The 14,220-nt window shown below is 43.4% G+C and overlaps 1 long non-coding RNA gene across 1 annotated transcript in view; it reads left to right on the plus strand.

Moving 5' to 3' along the window:
• LOC115088841 overlaps positions 1-14,220 on the plus strand; it is a 66,601-nt gene that overhangs the window by 12,781 nt on the left and 39,600 nt on the right. The window contains exon 2 of the long non-coding RNA XR_003855926.1: positions 11,653-11,812. This is a non-coding gene — a long non-coding RNA (uncharacterized LOC115088841). The remainder of the gene's footprint in view (positions 1-11,652; positions 11,813-14,220) is intronic.

A 14,220-nucleotide genomic window follows, 5' to 3' on the forward strand; every position in this document is an offset into this window, starting at 1 on the left:
GTGCCCGGGCCGGAGTACTCAGCCTCTTTTCTGCTAACAAGCAAGCTACTTCTGTGTGCACTGCACACACATGTGTGCACTGGCAGGCAGGCAGTGAGACAGTGGGCAGTGGGCATTCTTAACAGACTGAACATTGTTATTGAGTGAGTCTGTTCATCTGGGCATTTTAAACAGACTGAACATTGTTCTTGAGTGGGTCTGTTCATTTTGGTATTTTAAACAGACTGAACATTGTTATTGAGTGAGTCTGTTCATTTTGGCATTTTAAACAGACTGAACATTGTTATTGATTGAGTCTGTTCTTTTTGGTATTTTTAAACAGACTGAACATTGTTCTTGTGCTGGGAAGTGCCCGGGCCGGAGTACTCAGCCTCTTTTCTGCTTACAAGCAAGCTACATCTGTGTGCACTGCACACACATGAGTGCACTGGCAGGCAGGCAGTGACACAGTGGGCAGTGGGCATTCTTTACAGATTGAACATTGTTCTTGAGTGGGTCTGTGCTGGGAAGTGCCCGGGACGGAGTACTCAGCCTCTTTCTGCTTACAAGCAAGCTACTTCTGTGTGCACTGCACACACATGAGTGCACTGGCAGGCAGGCAGTGACACAATGGGCAGTGGGCATTCTTAACAGACCGAACATTGTTATTGAGTGAGTCTGTTCATTTGGGCATTTTAAACAGAGTGAACATTGTTCTTGAGTGAGTCTGTTCATTTTGGCATTTTTTGAACAGACTGAACATTGTAATTGAGTGAGTCTGTTCATTTTGGTATTTTTAAACAGACTGAACATTGTTCTTGAGTGGGTCTGTGCTAGGAAGTGCCCAGGCCGGAGAACTCAGCCTCTTTTCTGCTTACAAGCAAGCTACTTCTGTGTGCACTGCACACACATGAGTGCACTGGCAGGCAGGCAGTAACACAGTGGGCAGTGGGCATTCTTAACAGACTGAACATTGTTATTGAGTGAGTCTGTTCATGTGGGCATTTTAAACAGACTGAACATTGTTCTTGAGTGAGTCTGTTCATTTGGGCATTTTAAACAGACTGAACATTGTTCTTGAGAGGGTCTGTTCATTTTGGTATTTTTAAACAGACTGAACAACATTGTTATTGAGTGAGTCTGTTCATTTGGGCATTTTAAACAGACTGAACATTGTTCTTGAGTGAGTCTGTTCATCTGGGCATTTTAAACAGACTGAACATTGTTCTTGAGTGGGTCTATTCATTTTGGTATTTTTAAACAGACTGAACAACATTGTTATTGAGTGACTCTGTTCATTTTGGTATTTTAAACAGACTGAACATTGTTCTTGTGCTGGCAAGTGCCCGGGCTGGAGTACTCAGCCTCTTTTCTGCTTACAAGCAAGCTACTTCTGTGTGCACTGCACACACATGAGTGCACTGGCAGGCAGGCAGTGAGACAGTGGGCAGTGAGCATTCTTAACAGACTGAACATTGTTATTGAGTGAGTCTGTTCATTTTGATATTTTAAACAGACTGAACATTGTTATTGAGGGAGTCTGTTCATTTTGGCATTTTAAACAGACTGAACATTGTTCTTGAGTGTGTCTGTGCTGGGAAGTGCCTGGGCCAGAGTACTCAGCCTCTTTTCTGCTTACAAGCAAGCTACTTCTGTGAGCACTGCACACACATGAGTGCACTGGCAGGCAGGCAGTGACACAGTGGGCAGTGGGCATTCTTAACAGACTAAACATTGTTATTGAGAGAGTCTGTTCATTTGGGCATTTTAAACAGACTGAACATTGTTCTTGAGTGAGTCTGTTCATCTGGGCATTTTAAACAGACTGAACATTGTTCTTGAGTGGGTCTGTTCATTTAGGTATTTTAAACAGACTGAACATTGTTATTGATTGAGTCTGTTCTTTTTGGTATTTTTAAACAGACTGAACATTGTTCTTGTGCTGGGAAGTGCCCGGGCCAGAGTACTCAGCCTCTTTTCTGCTTACAAGCAAGCTACATCTATGTGCAATGCACAAACATGAGTGCACTGGCAGGCAGGCAGTGACACAGTGGGCAGTGGGCATTCTTAACAGACTGAACATTGTTATTGAGTGAGTCTGTTCATTTGGGCATTTTAAACAGACTGAACATTGTTCTTGAGTGAGTCTGTTCATTTGGGCATTTTAAACAGACTGAACATTGTTCTTGAGTGGGTCTGTTCGTTTTGGTATTTTTAAACAGACTGAACATTGTTCTTGATTGGGTCTGTGCTGGGAAGTGCCTGGGCCAGAGTACTCAGCCTCTTTTCTGCTTACAAGCAATCTACTTCTGTGTGCACTGCACACACATGAGTGCACTGGCAGGCAGGCAGTGACTGGCAGTTGACATTCTTAACAGACTGAACATTGTTCTTGAGTGGGTCTGTGCTGGGAAGTGCCCGGGCCGGAGTACTCAGCCTCTTTTGCGCTTACAAGCAAGCTAGTTCTGTGTGCACTGCACACACATGAGTGCACTGCCAGGCAGGCAGTGACACAGTGGGTAGTGGGCATTCTTGACTGAACATTGTTCTTGAGTGAGTTTGTTCATTTGGGCATTTTAAAAAGACTGAACATTGTTCGTGAGTGAGTCTGTTCATTTGGGCATTTTAAACAGACTGAACATTGTTCTTGAGTGGGTCTGTTCATTTTGGTATTTTTAAACAGACTGAACAACATTGTTATTGAGTGAGTCTGTTCATTTGGGCATTTTAAACAGACTGAACATTGTTCTTGAGTGATTCTGTTCATCTGGGTATTTTCAACAGACTGAACATTGTTCTTGAGTGGGTCTGTTCATTTTGGTATTTTTAAACAGACTGAACAACATTGTTATTGAGTGAGTCTGTTCATTTGGGCATTTTAAACAGACTGAACATTGTTCTTGAGTGAGTCTGTTCATCTGGGCATTTTAAACAGACTGAACATTGTTATTGAGTGGGTCTGTGCTGGGAAGTGCCCGGGCCGGAGTACTCAGCCTCTTTTCTGCTTACAAGCAAGCTACTTCTGTGTGCACTGCACACACATGAGTGCACTGGAAGGCAGGCAGTGACACAGTGGGCAGTGGGCATTCTTAACAGACTGAACATTGTTATTGAGTGAGTCCGTTAATTTGGGCATTTTAAACAGACTGAACATTGTTCTTGAGTGAGTCTGTTCATTTGGACATTTTAAATAGACTGAACATTGTTATTGAGTGGGTCTGTGCTGGGAAGTGCCCGGGCCGCAGTACTCTGCATTCTATCAAGTTTGCAAGTAGCACATTTAAGACTAATAGGAGAAAATTATTTTTCACTCAACGGACAATTAAGCTCTGGAATTTGTTGCCAGAGGATGTGGTTAGTGCAGTTAGTGTAGCTGGGTTCAAAAAAGGTTTGGATAAGTTCTTGGAGGATAAGTCCATTAACTGCTATTAATCAAGTTACTTAGGGAATAGCCACTGCTATTAATTACATTAGTAGCATGGGATCTTCTTAGTGTTTGGTTAATTGCCAGGTTCTTGTGTCCTGGTTTGGCCTCATTTAGAAACAGGATGCTGGGCTTGATGGACCCTTGGTCTGACCCAGCATGGCAATTTCTTATGTCCTTATGTTCTTATGAGCCAATGAAAACAACCAAGAAAGGATCTTTAAACCAGTGTCATCCATCCAACCTTTTTTTCATACCAGATGTAAATTCTGAAGCTAAATTAATAATCCAGCGTTGTTCTTTATAATTTAATTGGGATCGAATATTTTCCCCTCTTTAGATATTTGAACCATGTCCAAGATTTGCTGAACCTGGCTACCACTCAGTGTGGTGTCCTCAGTTTGTGCAGGTGCACATGGGAGATCCTGGATTAGATCTGGAAGTATCTCCATTCGTATATCATTGCATAGAGCGAGATTAGTGAATACACAGCACAGCAGCATTATATCTCCTACTTTGGGTGGGGCATACATTAAATCTCCACCCACTTTGTCCAAACAGCAAAATCTACTTTTGAGAACTCCGAAGGTCCATTCTATGCAACAGCGGGTAAAACATAAGGCCTCATTGTTCCTAGACTTCGCTGGAATGTTGGGAATAGCAATGGACGTGAGAAGCCACGTCCTGCAACCGTAGCCAGAATCTCCTGCGGCAAAGACAGAATGTGGGTATCAATCACACCACAGTCATTTTGATATCTGGATGCCAAACCACAGCATGCTATAAGACACTTGAACTTAGCCTCTAGCTTAGAATGACCCTTAAAAGCCTATTTCCCTACACTAAGTGCATGCCACCTTTTCTGGGACACTATGGGGCAGATTTTCAAATACCTACGCACATAAATCAAGGAGAATTTATGCACGTAGGGGGGTTAACCGCGCCGGGCCTATTTTCAAAAGCCCTAGTGGTGCGCGTGTAAATCCTGGGGCTTGAAAAAAGGGGTGGGGCATGGCCAGAGGCTGTAAGAAGGCCTCTGGCCTGGGGATTGAACGCCGTTAGTCAGCCGGTGCGCTCAAGTTACACTGCCTCTGGCAGGTGTAACTTCACGGCTTGACTAACGGCTTATACTTCGGCCCGATTTCCGGTATAAGGAATTATGCGCGGCTCCTGGATATTTATTTATTTATTTATTTATTTATTTATTTAAAAGTATTTATATACCGCTTTTTAAAATAAAATTTTGTCAAAACGGTTTACAACAAGTTAAATAAAGTGAAAATAAAATATAACTAAAATAAACATAAAATACATAAATTTAGCTAAGTAGCTAGATAACTGCTAGCTAAAAAAGAAATTATTAACTAAAAAATAATAATAATGGTAACATGCCATGGGTAATCAGAATAGGGAAGGTAAAAGGGATGAAGGTGGGGGGGGGTGGCAAATTAACGGATTAAAATATCCTAAGAAGAAAGCAGATAGGATGATTGGGTGGAAAGTTGAGGTAATATGTGTCTGACGGGTGAAATTTAAGGAGATGAGAACTTCATTTTTGATCGGGGAAATGCTTAGATGGAGTATTAAATGCTTGTTGAAAAAATAATGTTTTTAAAGCTTTTTTGAAATGATAAGGATTTGATATTAAACGGAGAGGGTTGGGTAAAGAGTTCCAGAGAGATGGTCCCGCTACTGAAAAAGCTCTTTCCTGGTAATATCTAATCTAGCCTGTCGTGGTGATGGAATGTCTAAGAGATTTTTAGTAAGTGATCTTAAAAGTCGGGTGGGTTTGTAAATGCGGAGTAAGGTGCAAAGCCAGGTGGAGGAAGAGATAAATTAAGCTGTGAATGATTGAGAGTACTTTGTATTTTATCCTGTATTTTATGGGTAACCAGTGTAGAGATTGTAAGATAGGTGTAATGTGATTGCGAATGGAGGTACCGGATAATAAGCGAGCTGCACTATTTTGAACTAATTGTAGTGGGTGAATTGATGAATCAGATAGACCTAGATGAAGTGCATTACAATAGTCTAAACCAGAGAAGATTTAGATACCTGGCTACCATGTTGAGGATGGGTATTCCAGCGTCACAGACCAATAGCGCATGATGGAGTGGAAGAGCATTCTGTTGCGAAAGATCTCCTCCCTGTCATGGTGTTGGATGATGGTTATGTGAGTGCAGTTGATAGCTCCCAGAACATTGGAAAAGTTTGCGATGGTATAAGTCTCTCATAAATTCCATGAAGTCCTGCCTGTCCTGAGGAAATGCTATGTAGCAATTCATGCGATCAGATATAGCTGTTGTGACCTGGTCCAGGTAGCAGGAAAAAGTGGTTTGGGACCTTACCCCGAAGACCCCTACTGTCATTTGGAAGGAGCCACTTGCCATGAAATGCAGAGTCCAATAGTTTGGTAAGGAATGGCGTAGTGTGGGATCTTTCTGTGACCGGATCCAGATCCCCCTCAGATTTCTTCATATAATTCCAGGATAGCCTGAGAGCTGAGGCGATACCTGCTAATCATATAATACTAGTGCATGTCCAACAATTAGACTTGTGGAGGAAAGATGCACTCCCTAGGGATGTGCAATCGTTTTCAAAGAATGTGTAATCTGCAATGAATAGATCCCTGTTCATTTGATTTGTGGCTACACGAAACGCATGGCGATCCCGCACAAATGAAACATATCATAATAGTTTCATTCTTTGGTTTGCAGTGCTTTCTTAGCAGCCTTTTGAAATATGAGAAGACCACGTGGGAGTATCCAAAGCAACAACCAGCCCTTTCCTGTGAGTCATAAGTGACCTCAGCGCCCTGTCATAGAATGGGTCAGACAGGTTGGCATGGAGACCAGAATGCCAATGTATCAGAGCAAAGAATTTTTCTAATAAAATCAATCGCTGCTCTTAGTGCTCTGTGATGATGTTCCTGCAGTATTTCTACCTTAAACAAGCATAGCAATCACGCAGTGCACTTTCATCTTGGCCTCTGTCTGAGAAGGATGTAGCTCTTTGAGCTCTCTCCGAGTGTCTCAAATCTTTATTCAATTGCTTGCTAGTTTGCTAGTTTGCTACAATTAATTTTCCATTGCTGAAAAAGATATTTGTTCTTCTTTGCTGCTGTGCCAGCCAGGATTTTTTTTTACTGTACTTGTTTCTAATTGAACTCAGACTGTCTCTTTGTCTCTCCCACTAAGACAAGCTGCCAGCAGTGGCATTTTGCTACTGATCTTATCCCCTGGGGTAGGGGCAGGGTTTTGGTGGTGTGGGAGGAAGATAGTGTGAGAGTTGCAGTGGTTGTCTGGGAGTTTGTATTTTCAAACAACAAGCAGCATCACTGTAGGACCTGGGCTTGCTCAGGCTTCCAGTGTTTTATCTGTAGTTTCACACAGAGCAGATAGTGTGAGAGTTGCAGTGGCTGTCTGGCAGTTGGTATTTTCAAACAACAAGAAGCATCACTGTAGGACCTGGGCTTGCTCAGGCTTCCAGTGGTTTCTCTGGAGTTTCACACAGAGCAATCTCAGTTGTAGTGTACAGTAAAACACTGTACTGTGTATCTGTATGTGTGTTGTTTTCCAATAAAGAAATAATTCTTTTAATTGAAATCCCTAGTATGCAGTGATATAAATCCATGATGTCAGGGAATGGTAGACGTGGTCGAGTAATTGGGACTAGCAGAGGAGGCACTGGGAGAGGAGGCACTTCAAAAGGCAGTGCCAGTCCCCCATTAAAGTTAAAAAAGGAGCTGTTCCAATTTAAAATCTCTGGAGGGGCAGGCAGTTCCATCCAGAAAAAAAAAATGAAATTTAAAGATGATGCACCACCACCACCTATTTCTGACCCTTTTGTTTTGGAGGTGAAGATAAGAGTGAGACCCAAAAGCAGCAGTGTAACAGCAGACTCAAGTTAGTGCTGACGATGCAGCACAGGCACTGTTTGAATCTGATTCTGATGAAGAATCATCTTGTATAGGATTCCCTTAATCAGAAATGGAAAACTTCATAGCTGAAGAAGGTTTAGGAGGATTAGAAAGTTCTGTCATAGCCTCCACTTCAGTGATGGAGGGGGAGACATGACACTGATGATGATGAGGAGGAGGATGCGCAGTCAGTGCAGGTACAGAGTGTGACTGATGCCCCTGCTACTCTGCCTTGCTGCCATTCATCAGATGACTCACTCTACTCCTTGTTTTTTCTTTCCACTATCATGGTTCCTCAGTGTGTTGATGCTAGTCTTTCTTTGCTGTTTGTCCCTTTATCGGCGCCTTGTGGTTTTTTCTGACACCCTTCCTACCTGCTGTGTTCCCCCTTCATTGTGCTGTATGATGTTGATGCCATTTGTCTTGCCACTTTGCCTCTTGTGCTGCCTTTGAGGGTACATGCAACTGTTATTGTTGCTCTCTTTTGAAGCTGTGGTGTGTTCTTGACTCTCTTGATGCTGCTTTGCACCACTGTTAAAGCACTTTTGACAATCCTGGTACCCCTTTGCCCATTTGTAGTGCCTTAGGCTATTCATGCCACTGGTGCCACTTAGCCCTAGTCTAAGTACCTGGGAGCTTTTTCCCATTCTGATGATTGATCCCCTGAAGTTTCATCCGAACTGATAAGAAAACCCCAATTCTGCAGCCAAAAATCAGCTGCAAATACTTCCCCCATTAACTTTAATGGCAAACAAAAAACGAATGAAACTAATAAAACAAATTGGGGTTTTTTTCTATGAAACTAATAAAACAAATTGGGGTCCCCACGAAATGAAAATATGAACCAAAACATTTTTTCCTTCTGCACATCCCTAGCACTCCCTATTAGGGATGTGCAGAGCAAAAGTTTAAGTTCATATGTCCATATGTTCAAAGGGGGTCCCATTTGCGGTCAATATGGACATAAACAGAATTCAATGAGTTGAGTATATGTCCATATGTGCAAATAAAAATTTAAACCCCTCACCCTCCTTAATCCCCCCCCCCCAAGACTTACCACAACTCCCTGGTGGTCCAGCGGGGTCAGGACGCCATTTCTGACCAACTTTGCAAGGAGCACATGACGTCGGCGTCACGTTGGAGTGACGCGGCGTCACGTGATTCCCCGCGGGGTCGCTTCTGGGATCCTCGTTCGGTCCAAAAGGAACTTTTGGCCAGCTTGGGGGGGCCTCCTGACCCCCCTAAGCTGGCCAAAATTTCCTTTTGGGCCGAACGAGCGTTGCGGCGCGAACCCGCGGGGAATCACGTGACGCCGCGTCACTCCGACGTGGCGCCGACATCATGTGCTCCTCGCACAAGGATTTCAGAAATGGCGTCCTCACTCCTCGCTGGATCACCAGGGAATTGTGGTAAGTCTTTGGGGGAGGATTAAGGAAGGTGAGGGGTTTAAATTTTTATTTTGGATCAACAATCGCAATTTCCAACTTATTCAACATAGCTATGTTGAATAAGTTGGAAATCCAATCGTTTATGTCTCATCACTTTTTTAAATTAAAAAAAAAAAAAAGTAGCGTTTTACATTTATGTTCAAAACGAATGCACACCCCTACTCCCTATATCTCCTCCACAATACCTGCCTGCATGCCAGGTGCTGCTATGGGCCCAGACACTCTCCCTGCGGAGCCAGTGGCTTGGGCTCCAGTGCCTGGACTTCCCTGGGAGGGGTTGGAACAATCCTTGCCTATTCTTTTGGGTGGTATTGTTCCTCTTGATGTTATCTGCGGCGAGCCTCCTTGAGCATCCAGTATCCCCTAACAAGTAAACATACCACAATACATTATGAGCCGGATTTTAAAAAGGCCCGGCAGCGGGCATAAAGCCCCATAACACGTGTAAGTCCCGGGGCTTTACAAAAGGGGAGCCAGGTTTGGGGCGGGGCCAGAGGCCTCCGAACGGCCACTGGACCTGGGATCGCGTGCCATCAGTTGGCCAGTGCACAACTTCCTTCAGCCCCAGGGCTGAAGTAAGTTTTAAAACAAACAAAATAAGTAATCAAAGGTAGGGGGCAAAGGGCGGGGGAGGTAGGGAAAGGGAAAAAAAGCTGGGTAGGGAGGTAGGAAAGTTCCCTCCAAGGCTGCTCCAATTTCGGAGCGGCCTGGGAGGGAATGGGGGAAGGCAGCATGACTCGCAGCAAGCTTGGCGCATGCAAGGTGTACAATTGTGCACCCCCTTGCATGGGCCGACCCTGAATTTTATAACGGGTGCGCCTGCGTACGCATGTTATAAAATCGGGTGTACATGTGCGCGTGCCGTGTAGCTTGTGCGCGTGCCAAGTAATATCTCATGATATTATAGACCTCTATCATATCCACCTTCAGTTGTCTTTTTTTCAAGCCCTAACCTCTTTAGTATTTCCTCACAGGGGAGCCTTTCCATCCCCTTTATCATTTTGGTTGCCCTTTTCTGTACCTTCTCCAATGCAACTATATCTTTTCTGAGATGCAGGGATCAGATTAGTACACAGTACTCAAGGTACAGTCTCAACATGGAGTGATAGAGATGTATTATGACATTCTCCATTTTATTCAGCATTCCCTTCCTAATAATTCCTAAAATTCTTTTTGATTTTTTGACTGTCGCGGCCCACTGAGCCGACAATTTCAATGTATTATCCACTATGATGCCAAGATCTTTTTCCTCGATGGTAACTCCTAAAATGGAACCTAACATCATGTAACTACTGCAAGAGTTATTTTTCCCTATATGCATCACTTTGCACGTTTCCACATTAAATTTCATCTTCCATTTGGATGCACAATTTTCCAATATCGCAAGGTCCTCCTGCAATTTATCACAATCCGCTTGTGACTTAACTACTCTGAATAATTTTGCATCATTTGCAATCTTGATTATTTTACTTGTCATATTCCTTTCCAGATCATATGTAATATATTGAAAAGCACTGGTCGAAGTACAGATCCCTGAGGCACTCCACTGCTTACCACTGAGAAAATGTGCCTATTTATCCTAATCTCTGTTTCCTGTCTTTTAACCAGTATGTAACCCATGAAAGGACATCGCCTCCTATCCCATGAATTTTAGTTTTTTTAGAAGCTCATGAGGGACTGTTAAACGCCTTCTGAAAATGCAAATACTGAAAAAAAATATACATTGCAGTCACATACTACTTGTGCTACTTCTCAGGTAGTATACATTATTTTATGTTCTTGTAATTGTATATGTGTAGTTAAAACAATGTATGCTGTTAGAATAAGGATCGCTGAGCACTAAAGCTCGATTTGGTGCAATTGTATAGATGCACCGCTTACATTTCATTGGACAAATCAGGGTCTTTCAATTAGTGATTTAAGGCCTTTGGTACTGCAACAGGTCACTTTCTAATATGGAGGAGAACAAAAGTGGGAAATTTGAACTGGGTTCTCTTAGCCCTGTGGGCTTTAATAATAGAATGAAGTGGGAGTTTTCCTTTAAGGATTTATTATCAATAAGAGTGTTTCCATTTCTACCAATTCAATCGATGGGTTTGAATTTTTACATCAAGTATTGTTACGCTCGGCCAGCTGCATTCACGTCCCTCAGCTGGCTGCCCTCACCATCCTGCAGAGCCAATGTTACTTCCCAGAAGACATGGCCGACCTCCTAGAATGCTACCGTGTTGCGAAGGGACACTATGTGATCACCTGCTTAGGCGCACACGCATGCAGCAGTTGTGTCTTTAAATGGTCAGCGGCGGGGAAATCCTTCTTTAGATGCCTCAGCAACAGGTTCCTTGGACTCTGTCCTGAAGCTTGCTCCTGGATTGTCTTCTGATGTGTCCGGGTTTGCCCTTGCCTCTCTTCTTACTGTTTTCCGCCTGCCCTGAATTGGATTGTTTTTAGATCTATCTTGCTTGCTGCCTGTCCAGACCATGGTTTGCTTCTCGTCTTGCTGTTCACTGCCTGCCCTGACTTGGACTGTTCATCATCTCTCTTGCTTACCGTCTGCCCAGATCTCAGATCATCTCATGCCTTGCTTTCGACCAGCGATGCCTGCTGATGGTGAGGACCTTTGGGGTTCTTCTCCGAAGGTTGCACCAATCTCATCTCAGCCTAAGGGTTCACATGAATAACAAGTATTTAAGATCATGTGATTGTATGTTTTTCTGTAGTATACACTCAAAATGTCTATTACAAAGTATTATTACATTGTGGTTTTAATGAAAAAGTTAATAAAGAAAAAAATTATAAAAAAAGATCATGTGATATGGGTACCTGGCCAGTATCCTGTTGTTTGGATCATGTCTTACTCTTCTGTCTGTTCTCAACATCAGGAACAAGGATGACGAGCAAACTTGGGAAGTGATTTTTTTCTGTTGAACCAGAAGTCTCACCTGTGGAACGGACACGTTGCCCAGGACGTTTCCTGAACACTGAGGCTCCTGTTTTTGTCTGAAATACGGGGCTTCCCAGCCTGATGTTTGACGAGATGTGGTAAGGACTGTTTGTACATTAAAGTGCTCGGTGTTCTGGTGATGTGATAGCTGACGTCAGATTTCAGTGTTACATATGTACATCTATCTTATATCTGTATATACAATTATTTAGTTAATATAGTATTCTTTTCTATTGTGTGTATACTGTCTTTTGGCCATTAATTCTTGGTTGAAACATTTGGCTTAATTGGCAAGATGTCTTTATTTAGAAAGAAAGACAAAAAGACATGGGAAAAAACTAGTGAAGTATCGGGCCGATACAGTACAGTGCGCTCCAACCCTCTATTGGACATGCGTTTTCGACGAGCTAGCATTCCCCTTATTCAATAAGGGGCCGAAAACACGCTTCCAACCTCCCGAACCTAATAGCGCCCCCACCATGCAAATGCATGTTAATGGCCATATTAGGTATTCCCGCTTGATTCAGAAAACAAAATGTGCAGCCAAGCCGCACATTTTGCTTTCAGAAATTAGCGCCTACCCAAAGGCTTTTCTGTGCAGGGCAGTCTGCTGGCTGGCTGGCGATATTAAGTCGGAGGTCCGAAAAGTTACCAAAAGTAAAAATAAATAAATAAATAAAATTTGAAGTTGGCCCGCGGCTCACAGGTCGAAAACCGTACGCTCGATTTTGCCGGTGTCTGGTTTCCGAACTCGTGGCTGTCAGCGGGCTCGAGAACCGACACCAGCAAAATTGAGCCTCGGCTGTCAAACCCGCTGACAGCCGCAGCTCTGGCCCAAAAAGAGGCGCTAGGGATGCGCTAGTGTCCCTTGCACCTCCTTTTGCCTGTTATACCGCCGGGCCTAATTTGAATAGTTAATCGTGCGCACTAGAGAGCGGGCATTCTCCCGCTCTCCCATGGACTTTACTGTATCGACTCGTTAGTGAGGTAAAAGACTTCCTTGATATCCCGGGATAAGAGAATCAACCGTTTAAAATGTTAGCGGACAATGGGGTTGTAATACGGGTCTATGTAAAAACTGAGAATGGAAGGTGAAAGTTTATATGAGCCTTTGTGTCTCTTTTTCCCTTGATCTTTTAGTGTGAAGGACTGATTTGTTTATGTTGGGGACCATCTAGCTTGTGTTAAGAATTTTTCTTATATTCTGCAAAATGCAGGATAGAGCATAAGAAAACCTATTGAGTACAGAATATTCTGTGTGTATTTAACTTTAGCATTATGTGGCAACAGAAGGTGTCATTTGTTAAGAATACAGAATCGCGCACGCAGGGAGACCGGGCGTGCGCCTGCTCTCCCGTGGACTTTACTGAATCGGTCCGTTTGTATGTGAGAATTTTTTTTTTTTTTTACAGATTTAGAAGAATAAAAGCCTGGACTACCTCACAGGAGGGTAGTCCAGTGTAGCACTGTCCCCAAATCTCTCCCTCCACTCTTTTCCAGACCAGAGCCTCCAAGCCTCTACAGAGCCTGCACTTGTTCTCGGGAACTGCCTGGCAGCCAGTCCAGCCAAGCTCCCAGCAAATAAACACAAAAACAGTTTGTAGTCACAATGTATCAGTCTTTTCCTTTGCTATAGTTCCCACTGACGACCACAGGTGGGCCACAAAAACTCCCCAAGGGTTCAAACAGACACCCCACTGCACAGGGACAAACACTGTCTGGCTTCTCCAGCCAGCAAACCGCCCTGCCTGGGAGTTGCAAAACCCACTCCAACTCCCCTCAGTTGTGCAGCAGGTTGCGGCCTTCCTGTTCCTTTAACACAATAACATGGTGCAGCAAAATACAGTAAAAAATATCCCAAAACATACATAATTTCCCCCTCCCCTTCAGCAGTGTCACTCAATCTGTTTCCATGCTGGAGTCAGCGGCTTCCTCTGCTGGGGAATCAAGGTCCATCTCTTCCTCCTCCCTAATAGGACAATTAAGCTCTGGAATTTGTTGCCAGAGGATGTGGTTAGTGAGGTTAATGTAGCTGGGTTCAAAAAAGGTTTGGATAAGTTCTTGGAGGATAAGTCCATTAACTGCTATTAATCAAGTTACTTAGGGAATAGCCACTGCTAAATTGCATTAGTAGCATGGGATCTTCTTAGTGTTTGGGTAATTGCCAGGTTCTTCTTGCCTGGTTTGGCCTCTGTTAGAAAGAGGATGCTGGGCTTGATGGACCCTTGGTCTGACGCAGCATGGCAATTTCTTATGTCCTTATGTTCTTAAGAGCCAATGAAAACAACCAAGAAAGGACCTTTAAACCAGTGTCATCCATCCAACCTTTTTTTCATATCAGATGGAAATTCTGAAGCTAAATTAAAAATCCAGCGTTGTTCTTTATAATTTAATTGGGATCGAATATCTTCCCCACTTTAGATATTTGAACCATGTCCAAGATTTGCTGAACCTGGCTACCACTCAGTGTGGTGTCCTCAGTTTGTGCAGGTGCACATGGGAGATC

Source organism: Rhinatrema bivittatum, chromosome 3, assembly GCF_901001135.1.
Source record: "Rhinatrema bivittatum chromosome 3, aRhiBiv1.1, whole genome shotgun sequence".
In the NCBI taxonomy this organism is placed as follows: domain Eukaryota; kingdom Metazoa; phylum Chordata; class Amphibia; order Gymnophiona; family Rhinatrematidae; genus Rhinatrema; species Rhinatrema bivittatum.